At 40.9% G+C, this 7,548-nt stretch overlaps 1 non-coding gene and 1 pseudogene across 1 annotated transcript; both read left to right on the forward strand.

The window, feature by feature from the left end:
• Nucleotides 1-925: 925 nt before the first annotated feature.
• Nucleotides 926-2,485, forward strand: LOC143385497 (cytoskeleton-associated protein 4 pseudogene; annotated as a pseudogene).
• A 1,240-nt stretch (nt 2,486-3,725) lies between these two features.
• Nucleotides 3,726-3,801, forward strand: Trnaa-ugc (transfer RNA alanine (anticodon UGC)). Its single transcript has one exon. It is a non-coding gene; the product is annotated as a tRNA-Ala (tRNA).
• Nucleotides 3,802-7,548: the final 3,747 nt, after the last annotated feature.

Below are 7,548 nucleotides of genomic sequence, written 5' to 3' on the forward strand. Positions count from 1 at the left end.
ACGATAGGCTGTCTTCAAGGTCACTCACCTAATGGGCAGAGACGTCCACAGGCTGAAGGTGAAAGGATGGGAACAAAACTTATCACTCATGGGGACTGCATAATCGAGCATGGGTTTCCATTCTCATTTCAGAAAAAGTAGACTTCAAGCCAAGGTTAATCAGAAGAGACAAAGAAGGACATTTCATCCTTCTCAAGGGAAGTATATATAAGCAGGACATAATAAATATAAATATTTATGCCCCCAGCAATGGAGCATCATGTATATCAAACAAACCCATCTCAATTTCAAGAGTCAAATAGACCACGATATAATAATACTGTATAGTGATTTTGGCACACCTCCCTCACTACTGGACAGCTCTTCCAAACAAAGACTAAATAAGGAAACTATAGAACTGGACAATACAATCAATAACTTAGACTGAACATATATAGAGAGAATATTTCATCCATCAATGAGCAAATAAACTTTCTTCTCAGCAGCACACAGCTCCTTCTCTAAAACAGACTATATCTTTTGCCACAAAGCAGCTCTTAATAAGTACAGAAAAAAGAAATAATACCCTGCATTCTATCAGACCACAATGGAATGAAATTAGAAATCAATGATAAAATAAAAATAGAAGCTACTGTAACAAATGGAGACCAAATAATACACAATTGAATGATGAATGGATAGTAAATGAAATTAAAAAAAATTAGAGGTAAATGAGAACACTGATACAACATATCAAAATTTCTGGGACAGGGGCTGGGGATGTGGCTCGCCTGGCATGCGTGCAGCCCGGGTTCGAACCTCAGCACCACAAACAAACAAAGATGTTGTGTCCGCGGAGAAATAAAAAATAAATATTAAAAAATTCTCTCTCTCTCTCTCCTTTAAAATAAATAAATAAATAGATAAAAGAGAGGAATTCATTATCATGTCAATTGAAGATGACCTGTTTGGAAAATTTGCCTGTTACCTCTGTCTTCTGGTTTCTGGGACGGGCGGGCTCAACTTTCTCTTCTACCTCGCCCTGGTGGCGGCGGCCGCCTTCTCGGGCTGGTGTGTCCACCACGTCCTGGAGGAGGTCCGGCGCAGCCACCAGGACTTCTCGCAGCAGCGGGAGGAGCTGGGCCAGGGCTTGCAGAACGTCGAGCAGAAGGTACAGTCTCTGCAAACCACGTTTGGGGCTTTCGAGTCCATCCTGAGAAGCTCCCAACATAAGCAAGACCTCACAGAGAGAGCAGTGAGACAGGGGGAGAGTGGGATCAGCAGGATCAGTGAAGTTCTGCAAAAACTCCAGAACGAGATCCTCAAAGACCTCTCTGACGGCATTCACGTGGTGAAGGATGCGCGCCAGCGGGACTTCACGTCCCTGGAGAACACAGTGGAGGAAAGGCTGACGGAGCTCACCAAGTCCATCAATGACAACATCGCCATCTTCACTGGGGTCCAGAAGAGGAGCCAGAAGGAAATAAATGACGTGGAGGCGAAGGTCGCCTCTCTGGAGAATCCGAGGGGTTCTTCCAGAGAGCAGGACCTGAGAGCCCTGAAGGATGCGGTGAAAGAGATACAGACCTCTGCGGAGTCCAGGGAGAGGGGCACAGAGGCCCTGAGAAGCTCCCTGCAGACCATGGAGTCTGATGTCTACACCGAGGTCCGGGAGCTGGTGAGCCTCCAGCAGGAGCAGCAGGCGTTCAAGGAGGCGGCGGACTCGGAGCGCCTGGCCCTGCAGGCCCTCACCCAGAAGCTCCAGCAGTCGGAGGAGTCGACCTCCCGCCTCCAGGAGGAGATCCGGAGGCTGGAGGAGGAGCTCCGCCAGCTGAAGGCCGAGTCCCACAGGCCGGAGGAAGACGGGTCCTCCAGAACCCCCGACGCCTTAGATGCGCTCCAGAAAGAGAGTCGGGGTCTGGACTCCAGGCTCCAGAACTTAGAGGATGAAATCCAATCCGTGCAAGTGGCTTCTGCACGCCAGACCGATAGCCTGGAGTCGCTCCTGACCAAGAGCCAGGAGTACGAGCAGCGCCTGGCTGCGCTGCAGGAGCACCTGAAAGACCTGGGGTCCTCGACGGAGGCAGACAAGGACAGCCTGGCTGGCACCGTGAGGAGCCTGGGGGAGGCCCAGCTGGCGCTCTACCGAAACGTGGAGGAGCTGAAGAGAAGCGTGGGCGAGCTCCCCAGCACCGTGGAATCGCTGCAGAAGGTGCAAGAGCAGGTGCACGCGCTGCTCAGTCAGGACCGAGCCCAGGCCGCGCGTCTGCCCCCTCAGGACTTCCTGGACAGACTCTCTTCTCTAGACAACCTGAAATCCTCAGTGAGCCAGGTGGAGTCGGACCTGAAAATGCTCAGGACTGCTGTGGACAGTTTGGTAGCCTACTCGGTCAAAATCGAAACCAAGGAGAACAACTTGGAATCAGCCAAGGGTCCACTAGATGACCTGAGAAATGATCTGGGTAGGTTGTTTGTGAAAGTTGAAAAGATTCACGAAAAAATCTAAGTGAATTGTGTGTCCAGGGAGCGGATTTATAGTCCATTTTCTCATGACTAAAAAATTGTGTTGTTTCCTCCCATGTGCCCTCCCCGCAAGTTTTGCCCCCCCCACCCCCACCCCAGAGCAGTGGACACCACCTGAACACCAAGGCATTGCATTTCTGTGCCCGGTTAATTTATTTGCAATTCTTACCACACACCATTGGTTTCTTAAGTTCTCTGCTTCTGCTTTCCGTTGTTTCCTGAAGGCCCAGCCCCGGTGTACAAGAGGTGGCTTTTAAAAGGGATGTGTCTAGTGTCAGAAAAATGACAGTGGCTTCAATTGAGGATTAACAGAAGCAGATTAACCTTCAAATACCCTGTCTGGCTGGCAGATTTCAAGTTACCAAAAAAAAAAAAAAAAAAAAAAAAAAAAAAAGCGGGGGTGGGGCACGTTTCTTTCTAATTGTCTTTTAAGAAAAATTACTTTTTTTATACTTCTGGCTAAAGTTTTCATGAGATATCTCTTACTTGTCTTCCACCTAAAGCTGGTTAGGACTCATAGATGAAATCTCTGAGTCAGGAGAGGGCAACGCCTTGTCTTCATTTTAAAAGAATCAGTTACTTGAGGGTTGCCTTTCTAGCGTGGGTGTCTTTTCCATTCCTGAACCATCTAATGATATCAAAGGTAACTATGCAAAGAATCAGATGGTTCTGATTGCTTAAGCACACCACCCAGAGTCCTGGTGCCTGTCTGTCTCTGGTGGCCCACCTGCATCCACACTTGGGCAGGTTACCGAATAATGCATAGGTTTAGAGTTCCAGAAAAGTGTCTTGGGGTCTTTCAGGAAATGTGTTGAGAGCAGTCCACACAGCGGTGGGGTGTCTTCCTGGGGGATGTAGGCCAGGTTTTTTTGTTTTAACAGGATGTCCTTGAGGAGGTCTGCTGTGGGAGCAGACCCCATCTGTCAGTGGGGAGCGTGTGCACTGCATTTCTGTAATTGTTTGCTGTACCCCTTCCCCTTTGAGCTGTATTGTTCTTAAATGGCTGTCTTGCCCTTCCAAAAGGAAAAAAAAAAAAAGAAAGAAAGAAAGGGAAAAAAAAAAAAAGCCGAAAAGTAAAAGTTAAAAAAAAAAAAAAAAAAAAAAACGTTTGTTTAGTTTACTGTGAAATGAACTGTATGGCTTCTTTGCAGTATTTTTAATTCTTAATAAACACTTGAGCTTTGTTAAAAAAAAAAAAAGAAGAAGAAGAAGAAGAAAAAGGGGCTGGGGATGTAGCTCAGTTGGTAGAGTGCTTGCCTTGCATGCACAAGGCCCTGGGTTCAATCCCCAGCACCAACAAAAAAATAAACAAATAAAAAAGAAGAAGAAGAAGAAAAAAAAAAAAGTCAACAAATAAATGGCCTAAAACTGTATCTCAAAGCTCTAGAAAAAGAACAACAACACCAAAATCAGTTGAAGACAGGAAATAATTAAAATCAGAGCTGAAATAAATGAAATTGAAACAAAAGAAACAATTGAAAAAATTTACAAAGCAGAAAGTTGGATCTTTGAAAAAATAAATTAAATAGATAAACCCTTGGCCATGCTAATGAAGAGAAAAATAGAGAAAACTCAAATTTCTAAAATACAAGATGAAGAAGGAAATGTCACAAGGGACATGTCTAAAATATAGAAGATAATTAGAAATTATTCTGAAAATTTATACTCTGATGAAATAGAAAATATCAAAGAAATCAACAAATTTCTAGAGACATATGACCTACCCAAACTGAATGAGGAGGTCATACATGATTTAAACAGATCAATTTCAAGTAATTAAATAGAAAATGCAATCAAAAGCCTACCAACCAAGAAAAGCCCAGGACCAGATGGATCCTCAGCCAAGTTCTAAAAGACTTTCACAGAAGAATTAACACCAATACTCCTCAAAGTATTCCATGAAATAGAAAAGGAAGGAACATCTCCAAACTCATTCTATGAGGCTAATATCATCTGATACAAAACTAGACAAAGACACATCAAGGAAAGAAAAATTTAGACCAATATCCCTGATGAATAAATAAATAAAATTCTGGCAAATCACAAAAACATATTTAAAAGATAATGCACCAGGATCAAGTGGGATTCATCCCAGGGATGCAGGGTTGGTTCAACATACAGAAATCAATAAATGTAATTCATCATATTAATAGACTTAAAAACAAGAATCATATGATCATCTCAATAGATGCAGAAAAAGCATTTGACAAAATTCAGCATAACTTCATGTTCAAAACACTAGAAAAACTAGGGGTAATAGGAACATACCTCAACATTGTAAAAGCTATATATGATAAACCCAAGGCCAGCATCATTCTAAATGGAGAAAAATTGAAAGCATTCCCTCTAAAAACTGGAACAATCTTTTTTCACCACTTCTATTCAACATCATCCTTGTCTAGCCAGAGCAATTAGACAAAAGAAAGAAATTAAAGGGATACAAATAGGTAAAGAAGAACTCAAACTATCACTATTTACTAATGACATGATTCTATTCCTAGAAGATCCAAAAAATTCCACCAGAAAGCTTCTAGAACTAATAAATGAATTCAGCAAAGTAGCCGGTTATAAAATCAACACTCATAAATCAAATGCATTTCTATATATCAGTGATGAATCCACTAAAGGATAAATTAGGACACTATTCCATTCACAATAGCTGGTTTACAAATAAAATACCTGGGAATCAATCTAACAAAAGAGGTGAAAGACCTCTATAATGAAAACTACAGAACACTAATGAAAGAAATTGAAGAAAATCTCAGAAGATAGAAAGATCTCCCATACTCCTGGATAGGCAGAATTAATATTGTCAAAATGGTCATACTACCAAAAGTGTTATACAGATTTAATGCAATTCCTACTAAAATCCCAATGACATTCTTCATAGAAATAGAAAAAGTAATCCCAAAATTTATTTGGAAAAATAAGAGACCTAGAATAGCTAAAGCAATCCTTAGCAAGAAAAGTGAAGCAGGAGGCATCACAATACCAGACCTATTTTGTTACTACATAGCTATAGTAACAAAAATGACATAATATTGGCACCAAAATAGACTTGTAGACCAATGATACAGAATAGAGGACAAAAGAGACAAACTCACATAAATACAGTTATCTCATACTAGACAAGGGTGCCAAAAACATTCACGGGAGAAAAGATAGCCTATTCAACAAATGGTGCTGGCAAAACTGGAAATCCATATGTAGCAAAATGAAATGAAACCTCTCTCTCTCACCCTGAACAAAAATCAACTCAAAGTGGATCAAAGACTTAGGCACTAGAACAGAGACCCTGCGGTTAATAGAAGAAAAAATAGGCCCAAATCTTCACTATGTCAGCTAGGATCTGACTTCCTTAACAAGACTCCTAAAGCACAAGAAGTAAAATCAAGAGTCAATAAATGGGATGGATTCAAACTTAAAAGCTTCTTCTCAGCAAAGGAAATAATAATGTGAGGAGAGAGCCTACAGCCTGGGAGAAAATATTTACCACATGCACCTTCAATAAAGTATTCATCTCTAGGATTTATAAAGAACTCAAAACACACACACACACACACACACACAAAAAAAAAAAAAAAAAAAAAAAACAATAAATGGGCTAAGGAACTGAACAGACACTTCACAGAAGAAGAAATACAATTGATCAACAAATATATGAAAAAGTGTTCAACAGCTCTAGTGATTAGAGAAATGCAAGTCAAAACTACTCCAAGATTTCATCTCACTCTAGTCAGAATGGCAATCATCAAGAATACAGGCAACAGGGGCTGGGGATGTGGCTCAAGCGGTAGCGCGCTCGCCTGGCATGCGTGCGGCCCGGGTTCGATCCTCAGCACCACATACAAACAAAGATGTTGTGTCTGCCGAAAAACTAAAAAATAAATATTAAAAAATTCTCTCTCTCTCTCTCTCTCTCTCTCTCTCTCTCCATTCTCTCTTAAAAAAAAAAAAAAAAAAAAAAAAAAAAAGAATACAGGCAACAATAAATGTTGTCCAGGATGTGTGAAAAGGTACACTTACACATTGATGGTGGGACTACAAATTGGTGCAACCACTATGGAAAGCAATATGGAGATTCCTCAGAAAATTGGGAATGGAACCACCATTTGACCCAGCTATCCCACTCCTTGGTTTATACCCACAGGACTTGAAGTCAGCATGCTATAGTACCCAGCCACATCAATGTTTATAGCTCAATTCACAATAGCTAGATTATGGAACCAAGCTAGGTGTTCCTCAATAGATGAATGGATAAAGAAAATGTGGTGTATATGCTCGGTGGAGTATTTCTCAGCTTTGGAGAGGAGTGAGGTTATGCCATTTGCCAGTGAATGGTTGGAGTTTGACAATATCATGCTGGGTGAAGTAGGCCAGTCCCACAGAACCAAGGGCCAAATGTTTTCTCTAATATGCAGAAGCTAATGCACAATAAGGCAGGGGATGCTAGGAAAGAATAGCATTACCTTAGATTAGGTAGAGGGAAATGATGAGAGGAAAGGGGAGGGGATGTGAGGATAGGAAAGATAGTAGAATGAAACAGACATTATTAATGTATGTATATATGTGACTGCATGACCAATATGATTCTGCACATGTATGATATATCAAAGTGCATAAATGCACTCTACTTATGTAGTGCATAATGCATTCTATACTTATATATAGCTAATTAAAAAAATTTTTTTAAACCAACAACAATCTTCAATAGGCATTCTCAGAAAAAGAAATCAAACCAGTTGACAGAAAAGGAGATACTTAATTTGGCTAGTAATCCTAGGAATGCAAATATTAGCCTCAAATTATATTTACCTGACAAAATTAGCAAAGATTGTAAAATTTGCAATAGCCAATTTTAGCAAAATGGGTGAAAGAGGACAGTTCACACTTTCCTTGGGATTTCATAAATTAATAATTGGGATAACTGTTTGCAAAGTAATGTGGTGATTGTAATACCTGTAATTGAGGAGCTCAAGCATTGTTTCAATTCCCAGAAATTACTCATACTCTTGGCCCAATACTTTTCTGCCATAAGAAAAAAAT

This window comes from Callospermophilus lateralis, chromosome 2, assembly GCF_048772815.1.
Source record: "Callospermophilus lateralis isolate mCalLat2 chromosome 2, mCalLat2.hap1, whole genome shotgun sequence".
NCBI lineage: Eukaryota > Metazoa > Chordata > Mammalia > Rodentia > Sciuridae > Callospermophilus > Callospermophilus lateralis.